Here is a 24,681-nt window from a genome sequence, read left to right on the forward strand (position 1 = left end):
TGAGCCAATTGTATGTGCTATACCTTTGTACCACTGGCACTGCAGTAGATTTGTTTATACCAACATCACCATAGCAACATGAGAACTGTGTTGCACTGTCACATTCTGACAACCATGACATCACTAGGTGATAGGAATTTTTATAGACTTACGGGACCCTTATTTGCCATAATGCAGTATATTATGCAGCACATAATTGTATTACATTTTACCAAAGAGCAAATGTCTAGTCCTCTTCAGCTGCATTGTAAAACTCTGAGGCTCCAGGTGATGTCAACCCCAGCTTCTCTATCTGCTCAGAAGATTTCTAGAGAAGTTTTTTGAGCATCAGCAACACTATCCATTGTACAGACAAATTTTACCTTTACATAATCCCTGTATTTGTCACTTCCTTTTTCAGTTTTGAGACAGTCTACCTGGAGTCCTCATTAACTAGGTCCTTTGCTTCTTCCTCAGCAATTGGTTCTGCCTTGCCCAGAGAATCCATGGAGACTGAGTCAAACTCCTGTCACCAAAGGATATCAACTCTGTGCAATGACAGAATGATCCATAAGAACAAATCTTTGTTTTTACAATGAATGATGATGAAAAAATGTATATAATTATTCTTTATAAACAATCCTGTAAAATCATCAGACACCTATATTGTTTTTTCAAGATCTACACTATGTCTAAATCAACAATTTATTCAATACTTAGTATGTTTCCCTGAGCAATATAAACTAGTCCTCCTCACCAGTAACAATGTACCAGGAGCAGACGACGACATAGACTGAACTACCTCATACCTAATATCTGTCCAGTAACAATGTACCTGGAGGCTTAGAATCAGAAAGAAATTATTATTAGAAGTCAAGACTAGCAAAACAATACATGGGACTCAGGGCAACATGACAATTCTCGGTTCTGTCTCTAAAAATTATTGAGCATTATTAAGAATTTCAAGACAACAGTGGGCATAAAATAAACTAGGGGCCTCAATGAGTGCAGACTTTTGTGAAATGATATGTGTCACATCCATACAGCTGGCCACACCAGAAATCTAAAATGCAATATTAATATTAAATGAAAAGCATTTAAATATATATGCTCCATAGCATTGATAGATACACAAATTTTCATAAATCAAAGTAGCCTGTTTTCAGCCCTTCCTTGTCAAATCAGCAAATCAAACAGATCTTCACACCAAATTTACCAACCAAGAAACAAACAGCTTACAACAGAATTCATCTTCAGATAACTGATGTCCGTGCCCTGCTGGCAAGGCTGGTGAATATTCTGAAACTAAAATAAGAATTTTAAAAATATAATTATGAATGTGTTGTATTCTGTTAAAAAGAAGGAGCTGTGAATCTATTTTTTTTAAGTTTAAAAATGAAAAGCAGCAGTGAGACAAAAGAGCATACATGGGGCATGGGAGAAGATAATTTAACAGTGAATTATCTTCCTGGTTCCCACTGAGTCTTTCAGGACATCATGTTTTATAATTTAACTACAAGTTTGGAGTTCAGTGTTCATGGTGCCGATATCCAGTAATACTTCATAACTCCATAAGCATTTTTTTTTTGTCTTTCTTTAAACAGCATGTCTTTTTCCATCATGAGGAACTGGGAAAATAATTGACATCAGCCTTGACAGTGTTGGAGTGGTGGGTTACAAGGAGTCTCCTGGTGGAGAGAAACAAAGAGCAGATGACGACATAGACTGAGTTACCTCATACCTAATATCTGTCCAACAAGGACTGAAATTAGATTTATGTGCTGAGAAATCGAGTAATCATTGATGTTCCAGGCAAATGTCTCCAAAGTTTAGATTTTACTGGATCATATCAAATGAGGGAGAAGAAACAGATGTATTTTCCCAACTGGGAAAAAAAAAAAAAGACAGAGTTGTGGCTCAGAAAGAAACTATGTGTGATACATATGTGCCTGATTAATCTACAGTGCCTTTCCTTTCACATATATCTAGAATATGCAATTTATTTCGATGTTTATGTATCGTTTGATGTTCTATCGGCTTGAGAAAAAATGACTGCTCCTATAAATGTCATCATGGAGTAGAATTATAACTTGTTTGTTTAGATAACTTCTCTGTTTATCTCCTTGAGTTATTCTGATACCGGCAGTGACTCATACCACTCTCTTACCTCTCTCCAAACCATGTAGTTGGGAAAGTCTCTAAAGAAAGTCATTTTCTTTTTTATTTTAATACCATTTTCTCCTTTTGGCATGTTCTTTACGACCTTCCAATTTATATTTGTCTCTTATTTTGAGAGTATTTGAATGCCTTCAGACAATATTTTCCACTGAATAAGTGACCTATGAGCTTATAATATGAGAAAGTACTGTTATTGCTTCTTATGTTTAGTTGTAAGTTTAGAGTTTATCACTGACCTGCTGAATAAAAGTTTTTACACTTAAAAATAGGGTCAAAGATACCCAACAATATAAAATGAGAATATTATATCCTTGTCCCTGACCCTAGGATTGTGGTTTTCTTCATATTACAGACTGGGAAAGGATTGTGTGAATGTTTTTGTCCCATTTACCAACATTTCTAAGTAAGAAACTTCCCTCTAGTACATTCAGAAAGTTCCACACACTCTGTAAGTTTGGAGCAGACCATATATGTTCTATAAATTAAAATTTTAACACCTTTTTTCTAATATTGCAAACCTGATTCTCTTTTACTCCTACTAATTTCAAAGTTCATGTACACATACAAATTTTTTTCTACTTTTCTTTTTTCCCTCCCTCCTTTGATCTTTTCTTCTCTCTTCCCCCGCCCCTTTTTCCCCTTCATTTCTCCCTCCCTACCTTCCTTCCTTCATTCCTTCCTTATATCATGATATTTCCACATAAGTTCTTGTACAAATAAACTTCTCTAGAGATCACATGGCTTTCTGGGACCATTCTGACTTCTCCACTGGCATCTAGGAAGGTACCACTGAGATAAACGGGAGACTGGACATTATTTGCATTCCCCCTTGATTGATGGAGGTTACTGGGTTGTTTACATGATCTTTACTTCTTCAACATCCAAAGAGTGAACCACTATTACAAGAAATGTTTAATTAGATGTCAATGAAGTAAGCTGAATACATGCAGCCATAAAATTAACCTGGGAACTCTAACCTTAGCTTTTTTAAGTGGTTTATACAACTACTTTGTTCAGGCATGAAAGTTGTCAGTACATGTTCTGCCTTACATTACTACTACAGGAGGAAAATGAGTATAAATTTTGTTTGTTTTTTATTCCCCTATTGTGGCTATAAATTAATGCTGTTTTGTTTTTCCTTAAAAAGTGTATGGAAAAAAGAGTCTCAACATTCTGATTTATTTTTCTCTTTTAATACTCTCTCACACTGTTAAAAACTGATTGCTCAATATTTTTGTTTGTATAGAAGCACCAAATCCTCATTTTATTTCTCCAGCCCTTCTAACAGCTCGTGAGATGCTTCATCTACAAAACATACATGAAGTACATTTGGTTCTGTCTGTCTTCCTTCGTTTATACGTGCTACTAGATTTCTGGATTCCAGTTGGAACCACCGGAATAGAGGTATTCAAATACATCCAGTTTTTAAAAAGAGAAAAAATACTATCTCCATTCTGTCTGTCATCTTTTTCACAGTTGACATAAATTTAAAAAACCATATTAATTTTGGAAAACTGCAATCTCAACATTCGTGAGACCTAGATGAGTATTTTCTATTATACCTAAAGGTCTTAGTTATCGTACATCTGCTTTATTTCACATTACATCAATCTCAGCAATGATCTGTTATTACTTTTTTTTTTTCAGTGCTGGGAATTGAACTCAAGGCCTTACACACTCTAGGCAAGTGTCTATCACTGAGCTATGCCACCAGCTCCTGTTATTATTTTATGTAGATATTGTCAATTTCAGACACTTATCCTTATTTAAAATATATCATAACTAAATATTTAAAAGTATAGCAAGAATGACTACCTAATTTATGGGGCCAGTGCAAAACGAAAATGGAGGGCCTCTTGTTCAATGTTATTAAGAATTTTATAACAATTATAGCAGAGCATTAAGCCAAATTTTAAGTCCTTCTAAATGTGTGGCCCTATGCAACAGTCCAGGGCAGACATCTGCAGAAGTTGGCTCTGTTGCTAGTATATTTCAGCTTCTTCTAAGTCACAATTCTAGAACCACATTTCCTACCAATCTCAAAAATTTTGGGCCTCTTATTTCTATTTCCATATAACAAGTAAATACACATGTTCATTCCCAGATTACTTTAACAAGGAAACTTGGTTTTTGTTTGTTTGGTTGGTTGGTTGGTTTTTTTTAGATTTTTGTTTTGTTTTTACATTTCTTTAGTGTTTGGTTTTCTGCCAGGTTGGTTTAAACCTCAATGATATTATTTTAAAACAGAAGAATACTAGTTCCCCACGTGAACATATTGGGAATGGGGTTGAAGTAAAGCCTTCAGATTTGGAAGTTACTCATTCCATTTGGAATGCTTTCCCATCTGCAAGTTCACATGAACTACAGTATTTTTGCTGAGAAACAAACCAGGTTCACATAGTAACAAACTCTACTCTTACCCACAAGCCACTCAGCTGTTCTGTATCAGTTAGTCTTTAGTCAGCAGCCAACTCTTGGATTGTCCTCATGCAGCACCTTCTTGAAGAAGGTGATCAAGAAAAGAACAGGAGACAGTCCATAAGGCAAATGCTGCCATCTAGAGAGACGGAGAGGAGAACGTCACGAGAGGAGTAATTTTCCAAATAAAAATTGAAAAAATAAAACCCCTCAGCTGATGAGTGAGAAATTCTTCCAAGAAGATATCATTGTTCACAAGAAATCAGCATTTCACAAGAAGGTGGCAGGAAGAATTCATCTAATTTGAAAAGAAAGCTTATTTGATTAATGATTCTGTGGAATGGAGAACCTATGAAAGATCTTCTTCTTAAAATTGTACAGCAGCAAACTTCAAAGGTGATTTTCCTAAGGCTATGTAAAATAACTGCATCTCAACTAATTGTTTTACTTGTCTAAAATGTAAATAACATATAGCTTCATTTTAAAATTTCTCTTGTTTAAGCAAAGTCACAAAAGTTGGAATTATCTGTAGTAGATTGGTCAGTTTACCTTGTTTTCATGGCACATACAATATAAGGACATACTTGGGAACTCTGTGTAGATTTAAAACAGTATAAATTGAAAAAAAATCAAACAGACAAACACAAAGGAACTGCTAAAAATGCCTGAAAAACCAAGGGAAAAGGCAGGGATCTAACTTGTCTCTATATATTATATGTGCAATCATTTGAACAACTCATATTTCAAAAATGAATAGTGCACACTGAGATAGCATTACCCGAATCTATTCGGTTAGCTATGTTCCCAAAACACTTCTACTAACTCTTGTGGCCTACATTACTAGAAAACAATTAAATTCTTCTCTAAGAGAGATCCTAAATCATTTTACAATCCAAGCAGTAACAACTGAGGAGGATATACTCTTTTCCATTCAGCTACTCAGAATTTATTTCGGTGAAAGTTTTGAAATTTAATATTATATTGTAAATTCTAAATGATTCTGAGCTGTATATTTATGTGAGATATATGTTGATAATATATTCATATTATACATGTACATATAGTGATATTTTTCAAATCATAATGTGTATACATTGAGATCTGCCAGCTTTAATTTACTTAAATAGAAGGTCTAATGCCTCTGCTTATTGAATAATAAGAATAGCAACAATTATCTTGATTTAATATTACCAGCATTATCCATTCACTCAGGAAATACTTAGCAAGCACCTACTATAACCCAGAAATTACAATAAATGTGGGGGTACAGCAATGAATAAATATAGGTACACAACTCAATGTAAGCTTCATAATATCCCAAGGGCAGTAAGTGCTTCCCAATTTTGAAAAACTTGTCCAAGACCTTATTATGTACAAGTGAGGCAGTAGATTTTTATTTCAGTCACTGCTTATTTATAAATCACATTTTTAAGTCACATTGTATTGGCTCCCATTTAGTCAACCTTTCCTACTCTGATGAAAGCTTTAAGAAATAAATTTTGTTTTTCCAATGATTTGTGTAGCCATACGAGGTAAATATCAATATCATTCTTGGAAAGTTTTTGGAAAACACTTAAATCCTTCACAGGCAACATTACTAGTCATTAAGGGTTGCAAATCAAAACGATGATGAGATGCCATTTCATGTCCATTAGGATGGCTATATATAATTGGGTGGGAGGTGGAGAGAAAGGAAGAAAGGAAGGAAAGAGGAAGAGAGGACGGATGGAAAAGAAGGAAATGGAAAATGTTGATGAAGAGATGAAAAATTGGAGCCTTTGTTCAGTACTAATAAAAATGTAAAATGATGAAGTCACAATGGAAAACAATTTGGCATTTCTTCAAAAAGTTATGTGCATATAGAATCATCGTGTGATCCAGCAATTCTACTTCTAATACATATCTAAAAGATGTCAAAGCAGAGACCCAAACAAAAACATTTGAACCAATGTTTTATAGCAGCATTATTTACAATAGCCTAAAGTGAAAACAACTCAAAGATCCATCATCAGAAAAAATGGATAAACAATAAGGTATATCCATACAATGGAATATTATTCAGCCTTAAAAAGAATGATATTCTGATACATGCCAAAATATGGATGGCTTCAAAACATTATGTTAAGTGAAATAAACCAGGCACAAAAAGGTCCATATTGCATGATTGCAGGTAATTCAGAAAGTTCACAGAGACGGAAAATAAAATAGGAGTTACTGGAGTGTAAGGGGAAAGAAGAGTAGGGGAAATATTGTTTAGCGAGTACAAAGTTTCTGTATGGGATAATGAAAAAGTTTATATAGTGGCAATAGTCATATGACACTGTGAATATATGTGATATCACTGAATGGATAGTACACTAAAAAATTGTAAATTTTAATTTATGCATATTTTACCTAACTGGTACACTGAAAATTATAAATTTTAAGTTATGTAGACTTAAATTTTCCACAGGTATTAATGGAATTTTATGAATTCCAGTAACACTGGGAACCAGAAAGGGAGGCAAATGGTGTGAAAGGCGAATGAAGCTAAAGCACAGGGTCTCTTCTAACACTATTTTTTAAATAAATCAGCATATAAAAAGGTACTTGCCTATTTCAATTTAAATAAAATGCAACCTAAATACATACCATAAAATAAATTTCTTGCCTCTACCCATATTTTGTACTCAAAGAATTTTAAAACTTGAGGTGATATGCACTTGTATTCTTATAAAAATAATCATCAAATGCAAATTATGAACTACCCATGTCAGGGACTTCAAAAATCGTGAATCCATATATTTCTCAATGAAAAGCTATTAAATGAACATCTTAATATCTGAACTTAATTGGCCATCATGCCTGCCTACTGTTGATATCCATCTGGTTTTATATTAACCCAAAGAGTTCTGATGTAATTAAATGGTAATATCCTGTTATAAAATTTACAACTAAATTCACATTTTCTCTTCAACATCCTTTTTTATTTATGTTTAATATTTCTACACATATTGATTTAGGTTCAGAACGTGAAAGTCTAAAATAAATTATGCCAGATGAAAATAAACTTGAATTTCTGTTCAACTTAGAAGGACTCAATTGTTTTTCACAACTTTAAAATTCACCAGGATTAACATGTTATAATATATAAATGTTTTTATTATAACTCTAAAGAGCTAAAGAATATTATGAAAGTTTATAAATTTTTCTGAACCAATATATAATTATGAAGCCTCTACTTCTTAAGGAATATCCTAATATTTAATTCACACATAAAATAAAACAAAGGTAGAGTGGTTTACTGATTAAGATCTATGGAAGAACTGAAAAGAAATAATATTGAAGCAATATTTCCTGCGTATAAATCCTGGCTTTGCTATTTATTGTCTGATCTGTGGACAAGTTTATTTTTCTTGCCTCAGTATCTTCATCTTTAAATGGGAATAATAGTACACTGGCATCATAGGATTGTTCTGAAGAGTCAATAAAGAACTTAAGATAGCATTTGACACAGAAAAGGGGGTCAGTAAATATTTTATATTATTATTAGTCCCTGGTTCAAAAATAAGGAAATTTATGCTAAAAAAGGTCACGTTCCTTGCCAAAGTAATACATGTGATAAGATGTGAGATGGGACCCTAATTCTCCAAAAAGTTTGAGATTCTGGAAAAAAAAAATTTCCATTATTGGAAGATTATGATTATTGAAGTTATATCAACAGCATTTAATCTTAAAAATTATAATATCTATTGCTGCTACTTTGCATTATAATAACAAACTTTTATTGGGGAAAATTTTGATAAAATCAGGATGTGTTTTTTTTTTCCATGCAAAGCACAAAGGGACTATTTTTTGGTAATTATTCATAGATTTGAAGGTTTGTTCTTTTTTTTTTTCCTTTGTAATAATTCAGGCACTTTAACCAAAAGCCAATTTTATGGTAAATAAAAATAACCAGATGAAATTCTGGTTTGGTCTGTAAGATAGTTGTGGGTTAGTTTGCAAATGAAATCTTAGGAAAAATCTCCTCAGTTCTAAGACATTCAGGTTTGGATGGTAAAGAGCTGATGTCCTCTGCATATGAGAGTTTAGCATATAAAATATATCTTAAACCTTCAATAGTTACTCTATCCAAAAAAAAGTTTCAATTAAATATTACTGATTAAAATTTTTAAAAAATCCAGATAATTTCAGGGTGAAAGCTTGCAGAAAGTTAACAAGGATAAATTACCATAAAAAGAATGGTCAGCTTTTTACAAAGCGAAGCAAATTAGGCCTTACTCAAGACTCGTTTCATGACATTATTTTCTGTGACTGACCAAAGTTTTGTTTTGTTTGTTTCTGTGATATGTGAGTTTAATGTTTGTTTTCTATCCTGATTTTCTCCCTCCCAATTGATAAACTCTGCATTCTCCTAATATTATCAGCTATAAAAAATTAACCAAGCTAACTTTTATTGGCTTGTTTAATTAGACAACCAACATGGTGCTCCCCTGACCCACTGGACCATCAAGTTATGTTGCGTGACAGGAGTGACTGAAATCTGTGGAAAGGACTGCTCTCCAGGGATGGTTTAAGAAGTAAATGAGGAAACATCTCTCACCTATGATGATAGGGTAGTGAGTTATTCTATTGTTTAGAATCGGGGTTAACTGTTTTTGTTTTAAACTCTGCTAAGGTTATTTTTATAGTGATCTAAAATTAAAAATTTGTTGAGAAACTCAAGTAAGCTTTTATTTTATTTTTTCTCCATGTACTTTTCACTGTTTTTTTTTTAAACCAAATCTCCTTTTAAGGAAAAAGTTGATGATCTTTTCTATATTCAAATCAAGAATTTTTTAGACATCTGGGTTGGCAGTTGGTAAAGAGAGAAGGAAGAAAGTAGATACAATATTCCAGCTCCAAAAATCATCTAAACTGAGAGAAAGTAGCAACAGGAAATGAATACCAGGTTGTAAAGGGGAAAAATGCAAATATAACAAAGCTAACCTCGAGCCAGATGCTACTTATGAATGAACCTCTCTCCTAGGAAGTGCTGACCACTTTTGGATATCCACATGGCCCCAAAAGAGTTGATCCCCTTCCTAAAATCCCAGCCTGGAATTCATAGTGGCTGATTTATTCACAGAATTTGGCTTACAAAAATTTTAGACTTGCAAAAAAAAACCACCATGTTTCTGTTTTATATTTGTTGAAAGCAATGAAACTTCTTCCAATCAATAGATATCTCTTGGGAAATTTCAAGTTTGTCACTTTTCCATCATTGCCTTTTGCTTGTGTACAAAAATATTATTCTATAGCTCTCAATAGGACATAGCTTTATTGCAATGTGCTTTTCTTTCTTTTTTATTTGTTCTAATTAGTTATACTTCGCAGCAGAATGCATTTCAATTCATTGTACACAAATGGACCTCAATTTTTTATTTCTCTGGTTGTACACAATGTAGAGTTGAACCATATGTGCAGTCATACATATACCTAGGGTAATAATGTCTGTTTCATTCCACCATCTTTACAGCCCCCTCCTTCCCTTTTGCCCAAAGTTCCTCCATTCTTCCCACAGATACCAGCCCCCATTATGGATCAGAATCCACTTATCAGAAAGAACATTCAGCCTTTGGTTTTTTGGGATTTGGCTTACTTTGCTTAGCATGATATTCTCCAACTCCATCCATTTACCTGCAAATGCCATAATTACATTCTCTTTTAATGCTGAGGAATATTCCATTGTGTATATATACCACATTTTCTTTATTCATTCATTTATTGAAGGGCATCTAGGTTGCTTCCACAGTTTAGCTGTTGTGAATTGAGCTTCTATGAACATTGATGTGGCTGCATCACTATAGTATGCTGATTTTAAGTACTTTGGGTATTGACTGAGGAGTGGGATAGCTGGGTCAAATGGTGAGTCCATTCCAAGTTTTCTAAGAAATCTCCATATTGCTTTCCGGAGTGGTTGCACCAATTTGCACTGCCACCAGCAATGTATGAGTGTACCTTTTCCCCCACATTCTCACCAACACTTATTATTGCTTGTATTTTTGATAAGTGCCATTCTGACTGGAGTGACATGAACTTACAAGTAGAAGTTGAACATTTCTTCATATATTTGTTGATCAATTGCAATGTGCTTAAGTCAAAGACTTAATTATAATATTTAGAAACATGAATAATGTTACCATGTATCTGCCTGGCCAAATAGACTAAATCAGTTCTGAATACAGTTGTTCTACCTGAAGGAAAAATGTCAAAATCCACCTTAGGACCCTGTGAATCCACTCATTGTCTATTGTGATAATTTGGTGCTGAGACTATCTGATAAATGTAATCTAACTTCAGAAGCAATCGTAAAAACAGGATAACAAAAGAGAAGTTGATGAGTCTTTTGGGAACCCCCCATTATTGGAACACAATGTAATAAGGTTGATTTAAAATGCTTTATAGAAAGTTTGCCAGTCTAGCTGGACTGAAATGTAATCCAGTACTTTCAACAATATTAAATCATTAGCAAATTCCTTTGGTGAACTTTGTGACATGAACTATAAGAGAAGCCTGTTAAGGATTCACTGGCCTAAAAAGCATGTGGATACTTACATGTATTCAGCCAAGTTTATGAACAGCTCCCATCACATGTTTTCAAATACTATATACTAACCAACTCCTGAGGGCCAACGCCCAGACCAGACACATTTGATCTGTGTTCTGTCCTTCTCTGCCCCCTTTTAACATTTGAACGAGCACAGTACACAATTCAGCACAAAGTTGACCAACAGACCACATGCATCCCACTACACATAATATAATGTTGTTGTAAAATGCAGGTATTTTAAGTATTAAAGTGTACATCAAATTAAGATAAAAGAGAATAGGGGTAAAACAAATTTCTTCTCACTTAATCTGTCTGATACTGAGTGTGTAAAATAAATTATTCCAAGCAGAATACACATAGAACACAAATTTTTCTAACCATGGAAATGACAGATACTTTCAACTTCATGAAAGTAACTAAAGATAGATTACCAAAGACAGCTCATGCCTTTTTTATCAGCACTTCATCAAATACAGCACTTAGAATTTCTTAGAAAAGCATTGTGGTAAAACACTGCTCCAAAATGTTGCCAGTTAGAAAATGCATTTTATCTTTGGATGAGTCGACATTTCCCCAGCCTTCCTTCATCATTAAAAAAATATATCTGTAGTTTGATGCATTTTTCCAGAAAGCAATGAATAGGCTATATCAGCAACCGACTTTATCCACTGACATACAGACTGACTGATGGAAACTTCTAACAGACCTAAGACTTTAAGCCTTGGTACAAGGGTTTACATCAGACCCTTCACAGAAGAGGAAAGCCATTTAATCCTGGAAACTTACTAAACTTCCTACAAGACAACCAGAGATCTTTTTTATATTCTATTAATTCCAAAAGAACAGTAAAATAATACTTTAATATCTCTGTGTGTTCATATTTCTCTCTTTTTTTCTGTATAATTGTCTATCAGAAAAGATAAGTGCTTAAGATTGGTGGCAGGTGGCACCCCAATTTCACTCTGTACCATGTGTCATTCTTCTGAAGTGCTACTGCTTGCTTGGGTCCCTGACAATAATTGCTACCACTTCATCCCAAAATGACGTGCAGGTTTAAAAAAAAATAGAGAAAAAAATAATGCCAAAGGACATGGTGCTTATCCTCCTAAAAGCAAATTCTAAGGTTTCATAGTTTAAATAGAAAGTGACCGGAGCTCACATTTGCCCACGTGCCTTTTATTAAATTATCGAAAGCTTTTTCTATTTCTCTGCATTTTTAAATTCTCAACTCCATATTTTCTGTGTTTTTGTACCGAATGAGGAAAAACTCCCAAAAGATTGCATACAAAGAGCAGAGCCTCCTGTTCTCTGAGATTGATGTATGTTTATGAGGAAATCCAGCTTGCAATTTTCAAAACCTGCAGGTTCATTGTAAGTTAAACCATGTGGCCTCTACTCAAATCATTCCTTCCTTTCAAAATCACTCATCAGAGCTCCCAAATGCCCTCTTCCCTTGGATCTTTCTGCATGGATCTGTTCCTGCCAGGACTAGCTCTGTGCCAGCAGTTCTCATCCAGGGTGGTGGATTCCCACAGCATCTAGGTGGTTTCTTTCCTCCCTGAGACAGCACTACAAGGCAACCAACCCCCCACCAAAAAAAAAAAAAAAAGGTGTGCTTCATGCCTGACTTTTTTACTCTTTTAATTTTTGGGTGAGAAATTTACAAATTAAAAAGACACTTTCCTTAAGAAATATAGAACCTGCTTAAGTGTGCATTAGAATTACCTGGTAGGCATGATAAAAATACAGATTCCTGGCTTCATTCTTGAATTATTAAATCAGAACATGGGTAGGTTTATAAGGAATTTGCATTTCAAATTTGAGAACTTCTCATTGGAGCACTAATACTTTTATGGCATCGTGAGAGTGAGGAAAACACTCTCAAAAAGACACAGTCCTTTCCATAACAAAACATGTATATTTTGAAAAGTGTGCACTTCCTCAACTGCATGAACAAATTACAAGCAATGATATCCAGCCTCAAGCAGATTTTGAAATTCTGCAGGTTATACAATGCACCAAGAAATTTAATAGAAAATGTAGCTTTTCTTCTATTACCTGGTTCTTAAATTTAGTCATGTAGCATTGATGGGATAAATCTGAAGATTATACAACATTGTTAGAAGATGGCAACTGAACCTAATTCTCAGACAAAAGAAATAAAACGCAATTAGGTAGAGAATTTGTTCATTTTAAATCCTTTGTGTTGATTCATTTCACTCCCCCTGGGCCTCATTTACCTCGGGATTTGCACAGGATCCGGCTGGAGGGCCTCTGAGTTGTTAAGTGACTATCTAAAAGCTGATTTAGGATTAGCCAGCTTAACCAGGTGAACAGAGGGTTTCACTTTGGGGAGATCAAGACTGTGAGGCTGAAGGGCTGTCTGTGTCCTGAGAGCAGCGCATTCCGAATGGGTGCGGAGGGGTTGGCACTCATCAGGAGAGACTGACTGCTGCTCCTATGCCTGCTCTGCCACCCCAGTGTCCTCCTGCCAAGGAGGCAGGTGACCAACAACAGCAGTATAAATACTGGATGAGATGGTCCTGTGTTATTAATTAGCACTTTCTAGGGGAGACTGTCAGTAGCTATTGTGAGATAATCACTCCAAACTCCTTTCAAAGAAAGGCACGTGCTCACAAGAGTCCCAGAATTCAGGAGGTTTCTAATTTACAGAGCCTGCTAGAGTGCTCTGTACTTCATCTTGTGTCTTAAAGGCCAGTATTATTAGCTTTCGTCATCCTGAGTCTGCCATGTTTTTCCTAGGGGTAGAGAAAGAGAAGAACAGTTCATGGTAGATTTTGTAATGTTTTGAGAGAAAGTGTTATTTCTCTGTCCTAAGCCTGTATTCCAGTCTGTGCCAGTGTCCTCTGTGACTTATAGTGTTGCATGAGGCAGGGAGTCTCCATTTCCTTGGGTGTTTGAGGGGATATAAAGGGTGGTTCAAAGATATGTATTCTCCCAGGAAAATGGGGTTCAAAGGATTTCCTTCACAGGCATGAAAATGTGGCTTTTGAAAAGACATGTTCTGCCAATGAGAAGCTATCCGATTCATTTTTATTTCTGGAGACAATACCAGGAGAATAGAGACTGACCTGAAACAAACTGCATGAGGCAAATGGACAGGAAGAGTAAAACATCATCAAAAGTGGTAATGAGTAGGAAAAAATGGCTTATTACTGAAGTATCCAGGATCTGGAATCTAGAATCACCCCTACTCTAAAGTAGATCAGGGATAAGCATCATCAGTCTCACTTGTGTGTATGTGAGACTGCAATATCTTGGGCTTCAATCTAGATCTGCTGAAGGGGAATCTGCATTGTAACTAGATCCCCCAGTGATTCATGCACATTTTAACATTTGAGACGCCCTTCTCTAGAAAACTACAGTAGGTAAGTATAAGCTATAGAATATATAGATTATATGTTCTATAGCTTACACTATAGAACCATAAGCTATAGAACACAGTTCATATTCTATTTTGTAGATGAAGATAAAGACTTGAAACAGGGAAGTTACTTTAGAAAGAAGACTATAATACTGCAAATTAAAGAGTTACATATCTATCCATATATATTTGTATATACATACATGCACATATATACATGTGCATAGATACATATATCACAAAAACAATTAGAATCCTATTTAGTTGTTCACTTGAGAGTCATGAAGGATAAAGGATTTAAGAAGTTTTTAAATGTGTCATACTTAATCCCATATTTTCTTTTTTACTAATTCCTAAAGAGTATCAGGGCTCCCTGCTCTTAGTTTCCAGGAAGTAAAATGATCCCAGGAGTTAATTCTCAGGCAGCATTTTATCAAACAGTAATTCACTCCCCAGATGATGAGGTCACAAAACACATGTCGACCTAGTCACCACCTACAGAAACCTAATGCAGAATTGTGATAGCATCAGAGAAACAGGATGGAAAGAATTTTATTGGGAAGAATTTGCAAGAAAGATGAAGACAGAGAGAGAAAAAATATGAAAAAAAGAGGACCAGGAAACACAGGTATCCCCTATTATCCAAATTCTGCCTATCCAAATTCAGGAACTTGATAAGCTCTGATGGCAAAGGATGCTTGCACTATTCCAGACACTGGTAAGAGAGACAGTGGTGTGGGGAATCCAACCAGTCCAATTGCCTAAAGTTTATTGGTAGAGAATTGGTAGACTATCAAGCAGAGTATTTGCCCCCATCATTCCTGGTGCTAATGAAGCCTAATGATGATTTATTGTTATGGCACTGAGTTTGATCCAGTACTCGGGAGTGTGAGTTGCTGAGCTTTTTATCTGCAGCTTTGTTTCCTCTGTCCTGACCTCATGAGGATGTCCTCTCTTGGTTGGAATTCAGCACAGGAGAGCTTCCTGGTGAATGTAAGTCTGATCTGTGAAAGTAGATAGAGTTTGTGTGAGAAACCAGCCATCATGGACAGTTACCTATGCTAATGCCCCTTGTATCTTCCTGCCTCAACCAATATGCCACACTAATTCCTTCAACCTGACTGACTCAACGTGCAAGATTGGTACCCCCTGCAGACAATGAAAGCAGCTAGAAACATACTCAGTAACAGCTGTCTATATACCTTAGGCCTTCAGAGTTCCATAAGTCCACTTAACAGTGGTTCCCATAGAGGCCTCCTGAAGACACATTTCTCTGATGGTGGTGGACTCCAAGAGACAGTCTAGAAGGTCACTTAAGAAGCCATATCATCTAGGTAAGCTACATAGCACTTCTTTGGGCCTCAGTTCCCTTATATAATATGGCAATAACACTAATGACAATTCTTGTTAAAACTATTATGTGATGTGTGTGTGTATGTTATACATATGCACTTAAAGGACCTGACACATTTACATACTGTACTATGCAAATATAGTTGATATTATTGTTTAATGCCGGCCCCCCTAATATTACTAACCACCTGAAATGACCTGTTGCTTACTATGGTGAGGTCAAGTATATCCTGAACAAAAGAAAGCAAGGTCAACATTTTCAAGAACTGAAAGTTTGATTTATGATGGCTTTCTCTGTTAGGGACCTTGATTAGAATTAGGTGAAGATCATGTGTATTTGTACATCCCTAATTGCCATTTGGTGCTCGCCTTCAGAGCTGGTCGGTCTTTAGAGAAGTTCTTGTAATGAACAACCAAGCCACTTGCCTGAGCAAAATCATGAAATAGTGCTCAAGTCAATATAGACAGCAAATTTTGTTGGTGTGGAGGAGTAGGGGAGGGAGTAATGTCAAGCCATGCATTTCAGAAGATGGTTTAGTTGTCATTATTGTTTGTTTTATTCCTCTTCTTGGTATTGTTATAATTTTATTTCTCTAAATAGACCCAGGTTAGCTTACTATATATTAACCAGTTTACTAGGATAATCTATTTTTACCCATAGTCATCCAGGAGTTATCAAAACCTTAAGAAATCAGACAAAATAAAGGGAGTTCTTGGGATGTGAGATCTGAGTAAAGCAGTCATGGGGAGGATTCCCACAACACTGGAAAAAATTAGAAGCAGCAGCAAGATGATAACAGAAACAATCTGTCTATTGCGCCATGTTTTCTTCTAACAACAGCCTGCTCTTCCAACCTACTGTGTATGCTGGGTCTGATTCTTAGATGGCAGTAAGTATCAGGCATTGTAGTTGGTTTTGTTTTTCCCTTTGTAGCTGTTACATCCTTTCAGAAATGCATTTCCCATGGCTTTATTAGAAATAACAGTGACATTTGCAGAAACATGTAGATAGAGGTGTTAAAGGAAGGCTGGGTGGAAGGCTCAGCATAAAGGGTAAGCAGGGGCTTTGGTACAAGGTGAACTGGCCTTCAAAGTCTGTTTCTAGCACTCACTAGTTGTTTGGTCTTGCAGATGTCATTTAATCTGTCCTAACTTCACTTTCCTCACATATAAACTAAAATCATAATATCCGCCTACATAAATGCATTTAAAAAGGGATAAATATTGGCAAATAATATTTCTTTAAAAATTATAGCTATAATAGAGAGTGCAGATGTGCTTTGAATTTTACAGGTTCTCTCTATCTACAGATAACATATAATATGTATATTTATAATATGTAATATATAGTCTTATTTGTAATACATGAATCTATCATGACATAGTAGTTGTGATTTATATTACAAATTGCTAATTGAAATAGGTCATTTCATGTTTTAAATAAATCTGAAATCTCTTATTAATCATTATACATATACTAAATATTACAGAATTTAGTTCTGTTTTTTTGTTTCTTTTTTTTCCCCGTGGTACCAAAGACTGAATCCAGGCCTTGAACAAGCCAGGCAAGTACTCTACCACTGAGCCACATCCCCAGCCCTAGAATTAAGTTTTTATTGCAAAACATAACTGATAAATTATTGTACCTAAAATTTTGCCTACATAGCAAGTAATTATATTCTTATTTATACTTAGGGTACTTGATTTTAATATTAATTTTTGTTATTCATTTTCTCAGATATTTGCTTTTGAACTTTATTTTAATAACATTAATAACATTATAAACACTAGACTATCAAAAAATCTGAAATTATCCCAAATCTTTTTGAGTCACTATTTCAGCAATAACATTTTAAAACAAAAACATTTGGGGCTTATAATCTCTTTATTATAGCAAATAAATACCAGAGCCACATGCTAGACTAGGGGAATTGATAAAAGAGGTTTCAAAAGATCTAATAATAAAGTAATGAAAAGGAAAACTGTGATTCTACTTTCAGATTTACTTTACTTTTGGGAGGATGGGGGACCATCTTATGCTACTTAACAATATAGCTATGATTGTCATCTCTGATTTTTACTTAAGACAAATTTTCTCCCAAAGTGGTTTATAAGGAAAAGGATGAAATTGGCATCATAAAAAATAGCAACTTTGAACATGTGTAAATAGATTTCCCTTTAACACTCAGTTGAAACTGAATAGCAGAGTGTCTTTTCCTTTCTCTTCCTTTTGATGGAAGGTGCCAAAAGAGCCCATACATCCAGGTAGCCTTCAGATATAGTGTCAGAGAGCCCCCATTTCTGTCACTCCCTGATGATGAATGAGATTCTTTTTCTAAACAAATAAGCACTTCAGAGGGATCCCCTTGACAGGGTTGTTAATCCAAACAGCCTCTCTTATCGCTACAGAATTCAAGGGCTGAAGTTTTACAGGATCCCTGCACTGCCTGGCTCTTGGGCAGCTGTCTGGAAGCTGCAGGGCACATGACCATCCTTTTCCAAGAACAGACAGCCTCAGCCCTTCTCTTCCATGTTTCCAATGCTCCCAGATCTGGACTTCAGCTAACTGGAAACTTTATTCTTACAAAATTCAAATCACTGATATTACACAAGTTGCAATTATTGAATATCTACATTGGTTAGTTTTCATTTTCTCTCCAGAAAGCAATTTGCCAACATAAAAAAAATTTTCATTAGCACAAGAAAATAAAAAAGCACTTATATGACTGATCCTGGTTTTAAAGAGCAGAAGTAGAATCATCCCTTCTGGATTCCAGCACATGAAACACAGACAATCTGCACCTCTTATCAGCAATGTATAAATTTCCTATCCAAACTCTCTGACTCTTGACTCTGCTTCCATTGACATCTAGACTAAAGGTCGGAATTTCTTTTACATTCCAGAAGCTATTAGGAATCAGCTTCAACTTATATTCTTGTTAAGAATTGATGAGTTGACCTTAATTCAATGAGGGTTCAACAAATCTCTCAGTAGCATCTCCCAAAATATTGTGTCCAGATGATGGTTAAGAAATCAGGCATTCTTTAGCTAGCAGCTATTCTCTGGATATTTCTAAAGTATCAACATGTATTTTTTCAATAAAAGTAAAATGTTAAAAATCAGTTTGCCTCTGTAACTGATTAGCAGGCACTGGGATCTCCTTCTAACCTCCTCTGTTCTTCCATTCCCACAGTGTAGCAATGCAAAAGATATGGAGAAATAAAGAACGCAGATTTTTTATCCCAGTCACAAGCCTAATGTCTTAAAAGGTTTAGGAAAGGCATGTGACAAAGCCTGTTTAAAAAGCAGAGCATAATGTGTTTTCAGTTTATAAATTATAAAATATTCAAAAGCACAGGCTAACACCAAGGAATTGGTTACTGCTAGATATCTGGAACTGTTTTTTCTTCTCTCCTCTTATCTCCCCGCTTTCTCTTTTTTCCCATTAAGAACAAAATGCAAATCAAATGCAAATAAGATGCCATAGACCTGAGGAAATAAGAGAGAAAACAACTACTCTGAAAAATAAAAAGAATATGGGGGGCTGGGGCGTCCCTTTGAATAGTTACCAAATGAATTGTTTAATCACGGTATTTTTTGATTGACTCTTTCCTGGATGTTGTTTTCTGATTTGCATGTTGCTTGAAGATTAAATCTTACAATGATACAATTAAGCAAAACAGACATACTATTTTGTATTTTCAATTTCCCAAAGAGTCTAAAATATAAAACTTATAAATATTGCTGCTCAGTGTAAAAAGTTTGCTATATTGTTTCAATTCAGAATTGCTGCCTAGTAGATATTGCACAAAATGAGAAATCAGCTTTCAATATCCTGTTAGATTATGTCATTGCCTTTTTTAAGAAGGAAAAGCCAGAATATGCTCTATCACAATGACAATATTGAGCTTCCTAATACTCAAAACAGCATGGGCAGCAATTGAAACCTTAAATAGGGATCTACAGGCCTTTCTGAAGATGCAATAGAAATGGAAGATTAAATGAGTCATATGAAAATCACTCAAGAATAGTCAGAATATTAGGAGAGCCCAGTGATCTCAAGTTTCATACAAATTTATATGCATGCACATCAGAGCTAATGAAAAGTTTGAAACCTTGGGTAGGATCTATTCTATTGCAGGGTTCACAAAGAAGGTTTTATGATTCACATGAAGTTCTGGGGCATGTGACTGTAATCCCAGTGGCTCAGGCATCTGAGGCAGAAGAATTCCCAAGTTCAAAACCAGCCTCAACAACTTAGTGAGGCAACTTAATAAGACCCTGTCTCAAAACCAAAACATGAAAAGGGCTGGGATGTGGCTCAGTGGTTGAGAGCCCCTGGATTCAATTTCTGGTACCAAAGGAGTGGGGGAAGGTTCACCTTTCATTAAATTCCCTGGCCAGTTTTTTACAATTATTTATCATTATTGTGAACTTGTAAAGGGGGAAATATTATTATGACTCTCAACATAATTAAATCAGTGAAATGTTACAAGCAAGAGTTAGGCACATGCTCCAATCTCTCATAAGCCCCACTCCTCCACATTTTATTTTGTGGATATTTTCCTTAGATCTTCAATCTTTGTAGCAAAGAAAAATGTTTCCTTCTTGTCAAAAACTATTCAAGAATGCAGTTATGACAATCATGTATCCCAAAAAGCAGTTAAGCATCTTTTTGATCAATTGTGGGATTCGATTCAAAGCAACACCATGGTTGGGTCATTACATTTATATGTATATTTTATTGATATTCAAATAGATGAACATATGTTTCCTTACTTCTGTCACATATAGAAATTATAATACAGTAGATTTATTAAATAAAGGAGAAAGAATTTATACATAGATTTTGATCAATGCCCCTTGTATTAAGTTGAGTAAAATGTTGCCGAAAGATACAGGCAAGTGTCCCTGAGTTAAATATACAATAGAAAATACAATAAGGCATTACATGAATGAGGGATAATCCAAAAGGAAAGCAAAAAAATGAATTAGAGCATCTTTCCAGATTCAAAAACATGGGCTTTAGAGACTAAAACAAGAGCTGACTATCTTTTTTTTTTAATATTTAGTTTTTAGTTGTAGTTCGACATAATACCTTTATTTAATTTATTTATTTATATGTGGTGCTGAGGATGGAACCCAGGGTCTCACACATGCCAGGCAAGCACTCTACTGTTGAGCCACAACCTCAGCCCCTGACTATCATTTTTTAAAAGTGGTGGGGAGTATGGAGTAAATGGATGAAGACAATTACTTCCAGAAGTAGATGATTTAAAAACTGAAAAGTAGAAAAAATAAAAATTAAATGAACAAACCTTTTTATATATTAGGCAAAAGATTTCAAAACAATGCTGAAAACAAATCAAAGTCACCTTAGAAGTAACCTTAGAGACTTCAAGTTTTGTTATGAAAATAGAATAATACTAAGACACTTATCTTCACTTTTAAATATCTTTCTATAGTCTTAACTCTGTTTTGTTAGATAAGCCAAATCTTTAAAGAAATCTCTTAAAAGATTCTTAAAAGAATCACTGTCTATCTTAAATAAGTTTACCGCATGGTCCCTTATCTCTGAGTAAATAAATGATTGGATAGTTATATGGTCATCAATGACATTTTCCTGAGAAATTAACTAGAGATAGGGCGTATTGAGATGTTAGGATAAAGGAGAATCCTTCAGGCGTTTCGTAGAGGTGTATTCTTTCCAATAATCAGTCAGATGCTCATCTCAATTGCTCTTTACTTTTGCATATCTATTGACCAGGACATTCTGCTAAGGAACAAACAGCAGCATCCATGAGAGGGCTATCAAGTGTGATGCAACTGTTCCATAGAGAGATACTGTCCCTCGGTTTTCCTCTGTTATCTCACTGCACAAATCTATCCAGACTTTAATTGCAGGGTTGACTATGCAATAATTAACAGTTTGGGTTTGGGGCAGGGTCTTTTTTAAAAAAAAATCACTATGTAATAGATTAGATATTTTAAACTTATATCTCAATCCAAGTATGGAATTGATTTGTAAAATAGAAATTGCTTGGCAACTGTCATTTAATGGTCCACTTGGACCTTGCCGGAAAGCATTTAGATTGATTGTCCTTTAAGATGAATGCATGAATTTGATTTAATTGATATCAGAGCCACTCTGGACATTTATCATTAGATACAAGATGTGAAGCTAGATAGCACATTATCGTCTTTTTTTGCAAAAGATCAACTGAAGTGAAAGAGTTTCTTCCTTTGTAGTTTCCCCCAAAATAAACATTAACTCCTGCATCAGAGACAGTAGGAGGAGGGAAGGCTCCCAACACAGTTTATAGTGTACATGAGGTGGAGACAGCTACTGGGAAGCTCAGATTAGAAAATTCCCTTTAATAATGAAGTCAAATAAACCCCAGATGAGATAATTCACTTGGCTTTCATCAGTTACACTCACGTCCCATGAGATTTTATTACAGGACAAAGTAAAGTAGTGAATCAAACAAAGACGTTCTTCAAAATCAAATGAGGTCTGACTTTATAATACAGTCCTGACAGACCTCGTATAAATGCTTAGGGAATTAAAAAAAAAAAAAAACCTATTCAATGTTAGAAAATAATTTAGCAAGAGTGATGGGACAAAATAATAGTTTTCTTAATGAACACTTTTAAAAGATGTGGTGATAATATCATAGAATGTTTATTCCAAAGAATACCTGGTTGGTTGAAGGTTTATTTTCACAAGGACAGGCTTCATAAAGTAATATCTCTTCATATGCATGAAAACCTTATACTTAATTCAGATACACTTCAGATTATAAAATAGAAGTTTGTTTTTAACATAATATGTAATTTTTAACATTGAACTTATTCCTAGCTTTGTGTGCACGTGTGTGCACAAGTGCACACATTGGTTGATGGACTTTGGAGAACATAATCTTTGGGTTCTACTTAGCAAAACAATCTGAGAATAATTTTTTCTTCATCCCATCTAAAACAAGATATGATCTTTTCATCCATTTTGGCCTTGCTTAAATAAACACCCAGGACCTAGGGCAAGTGGTTTGGGCATTGGGTACAATGAGAACAAAAGATACCTCTCCTTATGGACTTACTCTGATGATCATTTGAACCACCATTGGTTTCAAGGACCATATGAACCTAGGGTTTCAGAATTTAAAAACAAAGTACTGTGTACTAAAAACACAATTTAGTAGGCATTCTCAGGACTGGCTACATAATCTTCAGGACCCAGTGTGTAATGAAAATGCAGGGCAACAATGAACATGAGACCAAGGACTGAGGCATCTAACTCAGGGCCTGGTGTGATACCACTGGTCACACCACACACCTATAAAGCCAGCCCTAGGTGTGCTAAAACTTCTAAGTGAGGAATAGCTGAATTTAGTATAAGTGACTTCCCCATGCTTCCTATTACACTGCACCAAATAGTCTCAAAGCAAAAATCTACATCTGCATTGATTGGATATCCAGTCAGAGACCTTTTACCTGGCCTCTGTTTGTGTGGCTTCATATCTTTATGACATGGAATGAACAGCTTGGCGCCACGTTGCTGTTATCCATTAACCATTCCTGTTTTCCTAATCATCGTTGACTCCATCTTTCTCTGTCCTATCTGTTATTGTCTTCCGAAAAGAGATGTGAGGTTTCCTTAGCCTGTTCTGGTTTACATGACATGATTTGTGTATCTGCCTACAAGAGTTTCTCAAATGAACCCTGTGCATTATCTTCCCCCAACCCCTCCTCCTCCAGAGAAAGAAGAAAAAGGTCATACATCTGTAAAATGACAGCACTTATGAAAAATGAGTGTTTGGCCCACATGGCTCTCATCAGACACAGACTCATCTGCTGTGCCACAGACTCTCCTCATTTCCTTCAGAATCAGACTGCAGTTAAAAACAGGAAACACCTAATAAATTGCCTGGTCTCTCAAATTAACAAAGCATAAAGAAACTTTCTAGGTAATCGATGAGTATTGCTTAAGAAAACGCAAGTGTCAAACACCAGGAACCGAGAAAAGTGATTGTATTTTCCTCGATAAAACTATTTAAGATGTCAACGCAACTAAATTTAGAAATAAAAAAAAGATGACTCAGAGGACCGGTGGAAAATGGGCCTTCCTAATTTTCTCTCACAGAGGGACATAAAGCATTGCAAAAGCAATATCAAATTTTATCATATAATCATTGCATTATTATATAAGAAGCACATACTTTTTAAATTAAAAAGCTAGATATATGATAATCAGACAAATATCTGAATTTCCAAGTTGGCTTTCTGGGTGAAGTTAATCTGTCCCATTTTTTAATGGGGAAAGAATCATCTCAGTATTATTAAAAGAGTGTATCTCAGCAGTATCTAATTGCCAAGAGCTGCTTATTTTCCTGTATTCTTGCCTACAGTGAAATCAGTTATAAACCATGAAGGAAGAGGATACTTTCTTGAGCTGTATTTTGGATTAGAAAAAAACAACTGAATTTGAGTTTTGAAAATAATATGCCTTTTCCTAGCCTACTCTTTAATAAAAAAGGATCCTTTCTCTAGGATAAAAAATATAGAGGAAAAAAATCTGACAAGACATTTCCCTCATCCTTATTTCCATCAAAAATATTTGAAAAAAATGTAATCTCTCTAATGCTTATGTGCTCCAGGCTTCATTCTTATCCTTAGAATAAGCTTCTAGAAAAATGTCAAAGAATTAAAAACTTTTCAAAAATGATTTTTCAAATTTCCTTAAATTCCCAAGTCTGAACATATTCATTAGGAAAAACAACATTTATTTCAAGACAG

General features: G+C 35.0%; 1 long non-coding RNA gene across 1 annotated transcript in view; it reads left to right on the top strand.

Moving 5' to 3' along the window:
• Positions 1 to 9,282, top strand: part of LOC125619828 — a 35,257-nt gene extending 25,975 nt beyond the window's left edge. The window contains exon 2 of the long non-coding RNA XR_007351430.1: positions 9,031 to 9,282. This is a non-coding gene — a long non-coding RNA (uncharacterized LOC125619828). The remainder of the gene's footprint in view (positions 1 to 9,030) is intronic.
• Positions 9,283 to 24,681: the final 15,399 nt, after the last annotated feature.

Source organism: Marmota marmota, unplaced genomic scaffold, assembly GCF_001458135.2.
Source record: "Marmota marmota marmota unplaced genomic scaffold, marMar, whole genome shotgun sequence".
Classification (NCBI taxonomy): Eukaryota; Metazoa; Chordata; class Mammalia; order Rodentia; family Sciuridae; genus Marmota; species Marmota marmota.